Source organism: Pongo abelii, chromosome Y (assembly GCF_028885655.2).
Source record: "Pongo abelii isolate AG06213 chromosome Y, NHGRI_mPonAbe1-v2.0_pri, whole genome shotgun sequence".
NCBI lineage: Eukaryota > Metazoa > Chordata > Mammalia > Primates > Hominidae > Pongo > Pongo abelii.
This window is the reverse complement of record NC_072009.2, coordinates 15550836-15566383: the sequence shown is the minus strand read 5'-3', so window position 1 is coordinate 15566383 and position 15548 is coordinate 15550836.

Below are 15548 nucleotides of genomic sequence, written 5' to 3'. Positions count from 1 at the left end.
ACCCAAAGTAAGCCTCAGGTTGTAGCAGGCCTCAGGGCAAGAAAGGAAGCCTTTAAGGCATGATGAAGCAGCTATCCACTGACACTTGCTTATGCCTCTAAGGTGGCTGAAGGTTCCACAGTCCTGTCATGTGGACGTTACCGTTCCCTGATGGGCATTTCTGCCTCAGCCCGTGGATGGCCTGGGTTTGCTCACTGGAGTCTCTTCCCTGAGCTTTGCATTGTCCAGGAGTGTCCCAGCTCCAGCACCCACAGGCCTCTCAGCTCCCAGCCCTGGCCTCCCCTCTGTTCCCTATCTGAGGCCCTAACTCCCTCAGGTAGTGCTACAGGGGATTGAGCTACAGGCCCTGGGGGGACTGGGGAAAGGGTTCCAGGCCAGGTCAGTTCTTGCCTCAAAGCCAGTTCCCCAGAGGCCAAGGAATAACGCCCAAGCTCCTTTCATGTGAGGCCCCACAGCGGCCCCACCTTTGCAAGGCTGCCAGACCATGAGTAGTCACGGTCAGCCAACCAGCTGAAGAACTCAGTTAGGCGGTGTCCTGCCTGTAGCTGGGGGCTTGACCTTCATGATCCCAGAACCCCTAGACTGCAGTGGAAGGAGAAACCCTGCATCCTAGAGGGAGAGGAGTCCCAAAGGCTCGTGGCAGACATACCACCTTCCCTACCTTGCTGGGAGGCATTCCTTTAGGAGGACGCCAACGCGATGCTCCTTAACGATCACTTCAACGTAGGAGTAAGTGTTGTGACAAGAGGAGATCTTCATCCTGCCCTGGTACCTGGGATGGCTGAGTTCCTCCACCTGCCTGGCTAAGAAGGAGAAAGAGGAGAAACTCAAAGGGACCATTTCATCTAGATGGGCTGAGGTGGCCTGCTAGCTGGGGTGAAGCATGCTTTTCTTCTTCTCAGCTCTCCTGCTGAGACACCCCGAGGTACCAGGGTGGTGGTACCTCAGAAACCCGACCCCTTCCCCAGACCCAGTCTCCACGGCCTGACATGCAATTCCATCATGTAGCTAAGCAGGACTTCTTCATGCTCTGTGATCCGGGCCGACTTCTGGGCGTGCAACTTGGGTTTCTGGGGTGAGCCTGCTAGAAACAGACATGGGGAGTGAGGATGGTTTCATGGTTGGCATCCGCATGCAGACTCCCCTTCCTCCAGGGACCTTCCAAGAGAAAAATGCCCTTCGACATTGTGCTGTGTGCGAAGGGTCCTTGGTGCCATTATTCTCCATGGTTAGTGATGTTCTTGGCTACCCGTACCTACCACGTGCGCTCATGGCACCCGCAAACAAGCTGCCCTCCTATCTACAAGAGCCTGGACTTGGTTTCTCCTCTGTCCTCCAGCCCCTGTCTTCTGGCTGACCCCCTATGGTTCCAGCGCGGCCTCACTCCATCTTGCCTTGGGAAGCCTAACACCCAGCCCCAGCTGCCAGCCGTACCGAATGGGCAGCTGCAAGGTTTAGGATCTGGTCCAGAAACCAGGGATGCCCTGGGGCCTGGGGTGTTCACATAGCCAACCTCCAAGAGATGGATGTCTAGAGAGTCTGTTGCCGGCTGGGGCCAAGGCCATGCTGTGGCCTCTGGTCCTTCTGCCACTTCTCATTGGCCTCCTCCCCGGCCACCAGCTTGACCATCGCCATTATGTTGTCCACCACCAGCACTGCATCGTCCCCCAAGGCTGCCTCTTTGTTTTGCACCCCGGGTGCCCTCCCCTGCCTCAGGGCTGAACGGGGCGCCCTCCTCCGGAGCTCCCGCATACCATGACCTACTCCTCCCACCCCACACCATCGCAACTCCTGGCCTCTGGGGGCTGCTCCCATGGAGGTCCGTGGGCGTCCCCTGATGACAATCCTTTGCCACACCTACGTTGACCCAGGTTTCCTGGGAAGCCCCGCCATGCCCGTGGCCTGCTGCACTGTCTGCGGGACCCTGGGCCACAGCACGGTCTGCTGCATACAGAAGTCTAAGAGCCATAGGCCAAAGTCCAGGTCTTGCAGAGCCCTCCCAGCAAGCATCGTAGGCACCTCTGTGCTTCCAGGAGCCTTGGGGGCGGCAAGGCAGTGCACAGCAGTGTCCACACTTGCCATCCATGGGCGTCCCTGGCTGCTGGCCTCCGGTGTTTCCAGGGCACTGGACAAGAGGTCCTTCAGGATGCTCCTGGGAGTTCAGCATGGTATCATGCTCAGGGAGGAACCATGGTACTGGGAGACTCTATTTGCCTAGACCTGCGAGAGTCCCCGCAGAGGTCTTGGCCTGAGGAGCTGGGGAATTCCACTGTACAAGGTGACTTTCCCGCCACACTCCTGCCCAGGTCCACTGCACCCAAGACGCCCAAGCAACCAGCGCTGGTCCCTCTCTCTCTCCTCTAGATCGGCAATTTTCAGTACCATCTGCCTGGCCTGCCTAAGGAAGGGAGATGTTTCATGTGTTCACTGTGGGACAATGGTTTGCAACTGTCAGGATGCCAGTTAGGGTGTAGGACTTCCAAGCACCCAATTCCAAAGCGCACGCTGCCGGCGCCGCCTGGTACAAGCTCTGATCTGATGCCTTCTCACAGGAGTCTTTCCCCAGGAGGGTGGAACAGCAGGCCACCAGGATGCGGACGCGGGGAGCCCCAGAAGATGCCCACTGCCCTCGCACGATCAGCCTCGGAGAGAGGGTGGATTTTCCAGCACTTTCGGCATCCTTTAGGTATAGTATGGCTGTGGCCCCCTACTCCGCAGTCGGCCAGCCGTGGTCCCCAAGCCAGATGCATGCGCCGTGAGGGCCCCGTGACCCAGAGGCTGTTTGTCCTACTCTAAAGCACCTTTATTTTCTATTTCTCTGTCAGGTTGTTCTCTTTGCAAAAATACAGAGACAGCAAGGTTTTTGGGTGTTGTCTACAAAACAGGATGGGTTTGTAATGTGTCTGTGTTGAATTATGGGAGGAGCCTATAGAGAAAGAAATAGCTAGTGACATTAAGAAACTTTTTTGTAAACTCATTGTCTGTTTCTTGAGGATTCTTCCTTTTACTGTTGGCCATATGTGACGGGTGGGCAAATTGTGGGACAACGAGTTATGGCGCCATCGTTTTCATGTGCACTTTTTATTAAGGTGGTTTTCCTTTGTGAATGTGGCCATAATTTAAATAGACAGGCAATCTACTTATCCACTGTGATTAAAAACTTGTCCTTTTAGTCAGCATTTGTCAAATTGCTGGTTTGCTTGACAGAAATTGTGGATTTTTGACGTAAATTGCATTCCGTTAGTGTACGTAGAAGTCTGGGACCATAAATAATCACAGTTCAAATTTGCCCCTGTAAAGCCTTGAATTGTCTCCCTCCTTATATGACAGTATTTGAAACGTGTTTCCTGTATCTCTGGTATCGTAAATGATTTAAACCGAATAAGTGAGTGTAATCAAGATAAACGGCGATAGACACCCTAAAACGGAAGCAAAATATACGTGCTTAAGTTATTTTATTAACCTGGCACACTGACTTACTCTTGTAATCCTGACATTTTGGGAGGTGAAGGTGGGAGGATGGCTTGAGGTCAGGAGATGGGGACCAGCCTGTGTAACATAATGAGCTCATTTAATCTGTTGCCATTTTGGCACCAAGGACTTGTTTAGTGGAAGATGATTTTTCCCCAGACAAGGGGTGGGTAGGGGGAGAAGGCTGCGAGTTGGACACGCTGGGGAGGGTGTGGGCATCAGGGTTCCAGTGCGCACAGCGTGTGGTGGGGCTGCGGGTCACAGCAGTGTGATGGGGGCAGGAATTGGGCAGGGGATCTGTGAGGAGCACAGGGTGTGGCAGCGGGAGGATAGGTAGGATGGTTTCCAGATGAAACTGTTCCACCTTAGGTCATCCTCAGACATTACATTTCCATAAGGAGATCGCCACCTAGACTTGTTGCATGCGCAGTTCACGGTAGGGTTCCTGTGAGAATACAACGCCTCCGCTAATCCCACAGGTGGCGGGGCTCAGGCAGTGCCAGTGGTTCACCACCTGTTCTGCATCCAGGTTGCTAAAAGGCCAGAGACAGGTACCCGTTGGAGGCCAGTGTTCGGGGATCCCTGATCTCTCGTATATTTCAAATCACTGAAAGTTTGTAAAATAGTTGAAATATTCTCCGCAAGAAAGCATGTACATTGATTAGGTAAATTTAATCATTTATCAAAATACCAGGCTTGGCGTGGTGTTTCACCCTTGAAATCCCATCGATTTTATAGTCCCATGCCAGCGGTTCATTGGAGCCCAGGAGGTTGAGACCAGCTTCGGCAACATGGGGAAACCTGTGTCTATTACAATATGCACACACACACACACACTCTCACACACTCACACACACACACACTCAGCTAAGGTAGCGAGAGCCTGTATTCCAGGCTACTTGGGAAGCTGAGACGTGGCATGATCACTTGAGGCTGGGCGGAGGACGCTTCAGCGGGCAGTGCACTTTGGCTGAAGGAAATTGAAGTCTCTAGGTGGGAAAAAAGAAAAAAAAAGAAAACAAACAAAATCACATTGTACCTTCTAAATGCATAATTTTCAAATTAAAGTATTTAAATGGGCTTCCTGTGTATTGCAACTTTAGAAAATCACAAGGCTTTTGTTGTCTAATTTGCACAAACAAGTTTGTGAGGTTCATAGTAAAATGCCGCACTTGTCCATGAAGTCAGTGCTTCTTTTGCTCCGTATGTTATCATCAGAGTGGTTTATGTAACATGCATACGTAATTACACAGTTTTCATATTTCAAGGAAGAAATACTAAGGAGATGTCAGCCTCTGTAAAGGTATTTCACTTGAGTTTTCAACACTCTATGTAATAAAATTTTATCTTTTGGGCTTCCTTATCGTTATCTAAATGTAGATAATTTTTTACCATTTACAGCAAAATGATGGAAGCGGATCAGCCTGGCAAGCTGTTTGTTTGTGGTCTAAGTAGAGAGGCCAATGAAAGGACACTTAAGGCAGTACTTGGGAAACAGGGTCCCTTGTCGGAAGGTAACTCTTAACACCAACATACATTTTCGTATATTCTGTATATGTTTTTTACCCCAGTAAACACATACTCAATATATTTGCTTGAATACATACATTCAAAGTGATTTTTTGTGTGTGCGTTTAAATTGCTGGTTTGAAGTTTCAATCTGATACTTGAAAAATTCTCGTGGCCTGCAGGTGAAGTGTCTGTGCTAAGAGTCACCTACTACTGCAAAAGGAAAACAAGAAAAAGTCCATTATTTGTGCAGGTAGCAAACAAAATGAAATAAAATATGCAGACTGTATGGGTGACTTAGTATTAAGAATCTTAAGAATCACACTAATGATGTAAAATGCATTTTTTTTTTTTTGGTTTGATGTAACTTTCAGATGGTTTTTCAGATGGTTAGTACTATAGTGATTCCGTTATATAAATGTAAAATGTTTTCATATATTTTAGTTCCTTTGAAGAAAGATCGAACCCACAAGTGCAGAGGCTTCACATTTATTAACTGTGAGAACCCTGCAGATACTAAGAATTCTGCCAAAGATACGAATGGAAAGCTAAGGGTCCCTAGTGAATAATATCCTAACTCTATCTTTCAATTAACAGTATTACTAGGTCTTTTTAGTATGACTGAACTTTTGAAGATAGCAGAATGCCATATGAACCGAAATGCTTTAGCCACCCTCTTCCTTTTGCTGTATAACTGCAGGTGTAGTTGAAAGGACATAGGAATAAACATTATATAAATTAGTATATGGTAATCCTGTTTCCATGTTTGTATTTCAACAGGAGTGTCAACAGGTTTTCAAAGCTTACAAAGAGCTTTAAAACTTGGAAGAAACCCTCAGGAAAATGAGAGAAATAAGTCAATCTTTATTAAATGCTAGTAAGGGAATTATTTCCAATTTACAGAAATAATTCTGTAGCATACACACACTGTGGATAGACACTGACTTACAAGAAGAAATGTTCTGCGGAAGACACCTAGACAGAATCACAAGGTGGTAACATTCTTTCCCACTCTCTGAAAATATATTCTAGAGAAAGTATATTTAATGAAGACATTTTCATTTAAGGAAGTGTTAGGAAATTGAAAACAGAAAATAATATGAGGACATTGAAGTTGGATAACAGAACAAGGAACCGGCATTTTTGCCCCATTGTTGCCCTTTTCTCCTAAGAACGTCTTTAGTCATCAGAGTGGTTTATGTAACATGCGTACGTAATTACTGCTTTTCCCAGTGTGTCCGATAACTTGTTTTGATACTATCAATGGTCCCTTGTCCTACTGAGTCTTAACATTCAAGGGACTGTTTGTTTATTACAGCTTTAAACTTTTCTGTAATACTATTAACTACGGAATTCCTTTACGTTGCTGTCAAGATCATTCCATTCTGGACCCTTAGGAGCTTTTTATGTTTTATAACGTTATCACAAACTGATTGTAGTTTCTGTTACCCCTCACGCCATCTTGAATATGCCTTCTTGAACTTCATGAGCATTACTGTTCTCTGTAAATGTCCCAGAAATAACAATTGATCCTTCAAACACAACCTAGAACTTATAGTTTCTTCCTCATTCAATATAAGAGGTATTTTGTATTCCCTGTACCATGCATAACGTATCTCTTGATTGTTAAATTGCCTTTAGTACATATTTAAATTTTCATAGTTGCTTTTATTTCTGTTACATGTAGCACAATTCCAGGTACACAGCAGACAGTACATTTTTATTCATTCTTACGCTTCTGCATCTGAAGGTGTGGTAGAACTTGAAAGTTACCTTTGGTTCACGGCATGGAGTCAGGACTGGAGGTAATTTTGATCTATGTATAGTAATCTATGATAATTTTTTCCACTAGTTTTCAAGCAGAATACAGGTAATTTGTGTAGATGTGATTTCTAAATTACTACATCTCACAAAGTTTATTGTATGAATATATATATATATATATGTATATGTTATATGTACCTAAGTATTAAGAATGGACATAAAGGTGGTACTTAGACTTTTCAAGGGGAATGAATAGTTTAAGAAATTTTGACTAACCTCAAAATACTAGGAAGCAAGCACCCATATGCAGATCTGGGGAAAATGGTTTAGGACCAGAAATAACAAAAGAAGTCTCAAGGTAGGGAAAATCGGCTAAGAGGCTGAAAGAGATCTTGGAAGGGATTTAAGATCTTCCACCAAGTAACAAAAGCCATGTAAATTTTAAATAGAGTTATGAGCTGAACTGTTTTTAAACATTACTTTGGCCTATAGAAAAGATTAAACTGAAGGAAGTTACTGTGATTTTAATTAGGACTTTCAAGCATTTCTGAGAAATGGCATGCAGTACTCACTAAGAGTTGTTTTTTAGGGACATGCTAAGGCCACATGAGAAGTAAGTAAGGCAGACGAGATCGGGCGCATTCAGGGTGGTATGGCCATAGTTCAACATACACAAATCAATAAACATTATGCAGCATATAAGCAGAACCAATGACAAAAACCACATGATTATCTCAACAGATGCAGAAAAAGCCTTTGACAAAATTCTACAACCCTTCACACTAAAAACTCTCAATAAATTAGGTACTGATGGGACGTATCTCAAAATATTAAGAGCTATCTATGACAAACCCACAGCCAATATCATACTGAATGGGCAAAAACTGGAAGTATTCCCTGTGAAAACTGGCACAAGACAGGGATGCCCTCTCTCACCACTCCTATTCAACATAGTGTTGGAAGTTCCGGCCAGGGCAATCAGGCAGGAGAAGGAAATAAAGGGTATTCAATTAGGAAAAGAGGAAGTCAAATTGTCCCTCTTTGCAGATGACATGATTGTATATCTAGAAAACCCCATTGTCTCAGCCCAAAATCTCCCTAAGCTGATAGGCAACTTCAGCAAAGTCTCAGGATACAAAATCAATGTGCAAAAATCACAAGCATTCTTATACACCAATAACAGACAAACAGAGAGCCAAATCACGAGTGAACTGCCATTCACAATTGCTTCAAAGAGAATGAAATACCTAGGAATCAACTTACAAGGGATGTGAAGGACCTCTTCAAGGAGAAATACAAACAACTGCTCAATGAAATAAAGGAAGATACAAACAAATGGAAGAACCTTCCATGCTCATGGGTAGGAAGAATCAATATTGTGAAAATGGCCATACAGCCCAAGGTAATTTATAGATTCAATGCCATCCCCACCAAGCTACCGATGACTTTCTTCACAAAATTGGAAAAAAATTACTTTAAAGTTCACATGGAACCAAAAAACAGCCCGCATTGCCAAGACAATACTAAGTCAAAAGAACAAAGCTGGAACCATCAAGCTACCTGACTTCAAACTATACCACAAGGCTACAGTAACCAAAACAGCACGGTACTGGTACCAAAACAGAGATATAGACCAATGGAACAGAACAGAGCCCTCAGAAATAATGCCACATATCTACAACTATGTGATCTTTGACAAACCTGACAAAAACAAGCAATGGGGAAAGGATTCCCTACGTAATAAATGGTGCTGGGAAAACTGGCTAGCCATATGTAGAAAGCTGAAACTGGATCCCTTCCTTAAACCTTACACAAAAACTAATTCAAGATGGATTAAAGACTTCCATGTTAGACCTAAAACCATAGAAACCCAGAATAAAACCTAGGCAATACTATTCAGGACATAGGCGTGGGCAAGGACTTCATGTCTAAAACACCGAAAGCGATGGCAACAAAAGCCAAAATTGACAAATGGGATCTAACTAAACTAAAGAGCTTCTGCACAGCAAGAGAAACTACCATCAGAATGAACAGGCAACCTACAGAATTGGAGAAAATTTTTGTAATCTACTCATTTGACAAAGGGCTAATATCCAGAATATACAATGAACTCAAACAAATTTACGAGAAAAAAACAAACATTCCCATCATCAAGTGGGTGAAGGATATGAACAGACACTTCTCAAAAGAAGACATTTATGCAGCCAAAAGACACATGAAAAAATGCTCATCATCACTGGCCATCAGAGAAATGCAAATCAAAACCACAATGAGATACCATCTCACACCAGTTAGAATGGTGATCATTAAAAAGTCAGGAAACAACAGGTGCTGGAGAGGATGTGGAGAAATAGGAACACTTTTACACTGTTGGTGGGACTGAAAACTAGTTCAACCATTGTGGAAGTCAGTGTGGCAATTCCTCAGGGATCTAGAACTAGAAATACCATTTGACCCAGCCAACCCATTACTGGGTATATACCCAAAGGATTATAAATCATGCTGCTATAAAGACAGGTGCACACGTATGTTTATGGCGGCACTATTCACAATAGCAAACACTGGGAACCAACCCAAATGTCCGAGAATGATAGACTGGATTAAGAAAATATGGCACATATACACCATGGAATATTATGCAGCCACAAAAAATGATGAGTTCATGTCCTTTGTAGGGACATGGAAGAAGCTGGAAACCATCATTCTCAGCAAACTATGGCAAGGACAAAAAACCAAACACCGCATGTTCTCACTCATAGGTGGGAATTGAACAATGAGAACACGTGGACACAGGAAGGGCAACATCACACACCGGGGCCTGCTGTGGGTGGGGGGGAGGGGAGAGGGATAGCGTTAGGAGATATAGCTAATGTAAATGACGAGTTAGTGGCTGCAGCACACCAACATGACACTTGTATACATATGTAACAAACCTGCACGTTGTGCACATGTACCGTAAAACTTAAAGTATAATTTAAAAAAATAGGGAAAAAAAGAAATGAGTAAGGCAGAAAAATGAATGAGACCAACGAAGGATCACATTTAAGGAAACAGAAGTAGAGTAAATATAGAATTTTAAATCATATATATATTGTACGTATTTTAAATCATAAGTATAGAATTTTAAATCACACATACATCGTACGTATCTATAAGCAAAATAAACAAGAAATAATACAAAATCGATAATGTGACTAATCATTTTGACTAAATAACCTCCCCTCAATTTTTTTTTTCTTTTCTTTTCTCTTCTTTCTTTCTTTTATTTTTTTTTTTGAGAGGGGATCTCCCTCTCGCCCAGGCTGGAATGCAGTGGCGTGATCTTGGCTCACTGAAAGCTTTGTCTCCCAGGTTCACGCCATTCTCCTGCCTCAGCCTTCCCTAGCAGTGGGACTACAGGCACCCGCAATCACGCCCCGTTACTTTTTCTTTTCTTTAGTAGAAATGGGGTTTAACTGTGTTAGCCAGGAAGATCTCGATCTCCTGACCTCATGATCCGCCTGCCTCAGCCTTCCAAAGTGCTGGGATTAGAGGCCTGAGCCACCACGCCCACACAATAACCTTACTTTTCTATTGAGACGTTCTTTCATATACACCTGAGACACTGAAGTTTTTAAATAAGTGATGTGGATGCAAAGATGAAGTAAATTATGTATTGTAAGGCGCAGATGTGCTACATTGTCTTACAGAATTTATGATAGGTTAATTTTTCTTGAGGTGTTATTTTTTAATACTGGAGGCCTTTCAAGTAATTTGAATAATAGAATATGTGTGAATTTCTTCAAGGAAGGCATGTACTCAGTAAATGTCTCAAGTTTCACCTTGTGAACGATGTGGTCATTTCAGGAAAAAAAAATAGAAAAAAGTGTATTTCAAAGAAAACATCTAGAACTGAAACACAGTTGTTGAAAAAATGTTTGTAAAATATGTTTAGGTTAAATGTAACAATTCTATTGATAGTATACCTAGTACTTTTAGTTTTGGTATGGAAAAGTAATACAAGTAGAACAAGGCAACAAACCATCTTTTCAAAGTGGTGGTATGCGGAGAACACCACCTCCTTCAAGACACATAAGCCCTTTAGGAAGTCTCAGATTGAAAAGAGAAAGTAGTGGAGGAACAAGAGGATGGCATCCCTCAGGTGGAGGACACTGGGATAATATTTTAACATATAAAGATGAAACCATACGAATGAAAGACAGTGTTTGAAGATGTAGAAATTTCTGAATTATATTGACTTCCTATGAAAAGTAAAAATTCTTGTTAATGAGCAAAATGATTAGCAAGCACTAAAGAAGTATTATAAGAATGATTGAACTTATATCTAAAAATTGTTTTCAAATTTGAATTACTTTGCATAGAAATAATGCAAATTTCAAACTGAATTGAGTTTATGATTGCTGATTTTCTGTACTCAACAGGATTTCTGCAGAACTCATTCCCACTCATAATACTTTAGAGTTTCTTACTTTGGGGCCCCCAAGTTCATAAAAGTTACACTGTCAAAATACGCCGAAATCATGACAACCTTCCAAAAGAACATTCGTAACTCAGTATTTTGGAATCGATTTCACAATATTTGTTTTCCTGTGAATATACGTGCATACACATACACAAATCTATTCCTTTTTCACTTTGACGTGGAGAAGATGCACATTGGCCTGCCGTGCAGAATCTTTCATTTCAGGAATGTAGAACTTTAATTTCTCCAAAGAGTCTGTGACTCAGGAAAAGTCTAAAAACCACTGCTTCACAAATAAGTTTGTAGTTCCTCACTGGAAGATGAGTCACTGAAAATGGTTTTTATGAGAGATTAACTTGATAGGAATGAGGGGTCAATTTTTACTTAAAAAAAAAAAGCGAATCATGCATTAAAACTATACCTATTGGTTGCATTGTATTGTCTATTAACCAACCTTCAAAAACCTAACGTGTCATTTGGAGTTTGAACAACTAGATGTGTAATTCATTGGAGATGTTTTCTCGGGTTGAAGTTGCAGTGTATGTTCCATTCTAAGAGAGAGCTTTGTGTCCTTTTTAGTCTCAACTGATCTTGAAGGTGAAGTTTAATAATACTCTGCCATGTACGAGAATGTCCCTGTTGATATCTGTGACACCACAAGGGAACTGGAATATTTCTACATTTTTTGTAGACATATAAAACATTTTTCGTTATTTAAAATGCAATTCTTAAAGATTATCAAAATGAACATAGCCACGCTGAAAATTACTATCTCATAAAGGAACTGTAGGAATTCTAAATTCTGTTAACACATTTTACAGCTAATCTATTTTTCTGAGGTGTCACTTTTTGATTCTGTAACTATTTGATTTCCTTTGAGTGGAATTTGGTTTAACATTCTGATGTTCTGAAGAAGCTTTCTTCATACCATAATGATATGAGCAGCCATTTATCATTGATCTCCTAATAGGTTTTTCTTGATCTAGATTATAATTAGATATTTAACTGATAGATTTCTGCTTCCCATCTCTCACACACCAATGTGTAATGATTCCTGATGATTTTTGTAGATTTTCTAAACAGAATTTTATTGCTTGAATTACACTAATTTCATACACAAATGCTAAGTTTTATTTAGAGAAATGTGCAATTTTAAGATTACAATATGTAGGAAAGATTTGCAGACATCTAAAATTTAGCCATTTAAGAAACAGTGATATTTCTCAACTGAAAAGATTTTGTTTGAAATACAGATGAGGGCGGACACACTCTTGATCTCAACATGAGTTCTTCTAAGGGAACATTTGGGGTTAAAAGAGGTCCATCTTCAAGAATTCGGAGTCCTCCTCCTAAAAAATCTGCTCCTTCCACTATGGCAAGAAGAAATGGTGGGATGGGAGGTCAAGGTAAATGCTACCTGAGAGGCAGCCCGTAGGTTTTGTATGACTGAAAATGAGCTATTTACCCGAATGCTTAACTTTAAGATTGAGAAACATATTAGAATTGTCACATACATGACAAATTTTTGATCCATAGCTTTTATTACACTTTCCATCTCACCAGGTGAATTTCAGATCCATGGTGAAGAAATACTTGCAGATCAAAGAAGTGATTACAGTGAGGCAAACACTCCATTTAATGGTTTGCTTCCTAGAGAATTCCTCTTAAGTTTTCTTAAAGTTCCTGGTAGTATTGTCTGATGATAGGCCTCTTAACCTAATCAAATCCTCCATTTCCTAGGTCCCTTTATATTGGACCCCTGGTGTTCCAATCTAAAAATTGCATGTTCAGTTTCTTTGTCAGTTTGGAGTCTTGCTCTCACCAGGGCAGAGTGCATTGGTGAGATGATGGCTCACTGCAGCCTCAAATTCCTGAGCACTTCTTCTGTTTTTCAGTCTCCTGAATTGCTGTGACTAGTGCAATTCTTCTGTTTCAGTCTCCTGAACTGCTGTGACTAGTGGCATGCACCACCACACCTATCCAATTGTATGCTTTTTTTGGTCTATAGTTTTGTAGAGACAGCATCTCACTACATTGTCATAGCTGACATTAAAGCCCTGGCTCAAGTAGTCCGTCTGCCTCAGCCTTCCACACTGGCTCCAGCGCGAGCCACTTTGCCTGGCCATACAGTTGCTGTGACTTTGGTAATGCTTACATGCAAGGCAGTCTTACTGGTTATGTGAGGATACTAAGAAGTACAAGAGCATTGCTCAGAAAAGCGGTCACTGGGCTTAAATACTATTTGAAATGGAAAGTAAGTCGTCAACGGTAGACACGGAAGAGTCCAAGATTTTTCAGTTAAGAGGATATCACAGCAACGCAGAGTTGTGAAACCCAAGGGGGCTGTATATTTATCATTAAGATTGTACAGGGAAGTTTACACCTTAACACAAGATCCTTAGTGCAGGATTTGAAATTATTTGAGGAGAGAATTTAGAGCTAAGCAACATGAAGTGAGCAGTAGGATAGAATAGAAGGAATACTCTTGAGAAAGAGAAGAGTAAGATTTTGGACTGAGCAGAAAAAAGGAAGACACAAAAGTCACAGTTCTCAGCCAAGAAGTTTAAGCAGAACAAATTAAAATTCTGACTCAAGCCTGCATCATAATATGGAGGAAATGGAAACCTTCCATTTTCAGTTTTACATTTCCTATTAGAGGACTGGTGAAGTTAGGTAATAATTGAGTTCACAATACACAGGCTAGCACATTTCCACTAAAAGATTAGCCAGTGAACACACTGGTGAAAGACTGACCTCCAAGAAATAGCACGGAGAACCTTTAACAGATGTTGTGTGTGTGTGTGTGTGTGTGTGTGTGTGTGTAAATTACATGGTCACTCACCTGGGATGATGTTTCCCTCTGTGTGTGTGTTGTGGGGTCACACACCTGGGATGATTGTGTGTGTGTGTGTGTGTGTGTGTTGGGGGTTCTCACACACCTGGGATGATGTTTCTGTGTGTGTGTGTGTGTGTTCTGCAGTCACACACATGAGGTGACATTTGTATGTGTGTGTCTCTGTTGTGAAGGGGTGATGTTTTGTATGTGTGTGTGTCGTGGGATCTCACGCACCTGGGACTGTGTTGCTGTGTGTGTGTGTGTGTGTGTGTGTGTGTGTGTGTGTGTTTTGGAAGGGTGATCCTTTGTGTGTATGTGTTGTGGGGTCTCACACCTGGGATGTTGCTGTGTGTGTGTGCTGTGGGGTCACACACCTGGGATGATGTTTCCATGTGTGTGTTTGTGTGTTGTGGGGTCACACACCTGACATGATGTTTCTGCATGCGTGTGTGTGTGTGTTGTGGGGTCACACCCCTGAGATGATGTTTCAGCGCGCGTGTGTGTGTGTGTGTGTGTGTGTGTGTGTGTTGTGGGGAGTGTTGTGTGTGTGGGTTTCAGGGTCTGCACACGTGTGTGATGCTATCTGGAAGTTCTGTTTTGTCCTCCGGTTCCTGGCCTTGTCCCCATCCCCATCGCAGACCAAGGGGGGCTGCGCTGCCACCCACCCTGCATTTTCCGGTCAACCGCAGCAGCAGAACTCCCAGAGGAGGCTGCCGGGCCCTGAGACTTTCTGGGCCGCCTTCTGTACTCCATACTTTCCTCTATGAAAATTTTGCTGTACAAGTCAGTGTCTTGATCCAATTGCTGTGTTGTTGTGATTTATACTTTCCATAATTCTCTCTGGTCAGGATTTTCAGATTTATGACCCGCATACGCTCTGCTGTCATGCATTCCAGAGAAGGCCGTCTGTGTCTGGCCTGCCTGCTGTCTGCTGGGAGTGCGCTGCTCTCTTGCACTGCTCTTCCCTGACCAGGGCCTGGGGTGCACCCCTGACATGGCATCCCCTCCTGCCTGGCTCCGCCTTTCTTGGGGGCGGCAAAATCTCACTCACAGCCCTGTATTCCTCCCTCACCTCCTCCCGAGGCAATGGATTGAGAGCTGTTACTGACGGACAGGGTGGGGGGCTGGGGGTGAAGCCTGCAGATCCCTCCTGCATGAAGACCCCATGGAAGTGGACAGCAGAGGGGTCCTATAGGCTCTGGTGGGGATGAAGCCCGCGTTTTAGAAGGAAAAGCCATGGGCAGCGTCTGATGGGCATCCGGGCACCGCCCTGGCTGTAGCAGCAGGTGGCCTGTGCTGGCCAGTCCTCTCCTCAGCTAGCCTGCAGGTGGCCAGGATGCTCTGAGCTTGGGCAGCCCCTACCCTCCCTCAGACCATGTTCCCTGGGGCCCACATGCAGAAACAAGAGCACACTGTGGAGGGGGGTCTGAGTCTTTATTCACAGGCCCCAGGGGATGGAGGCAGCAAGGACAGAGACGACGGGGATGGGATGGTGCTCCAGGATGG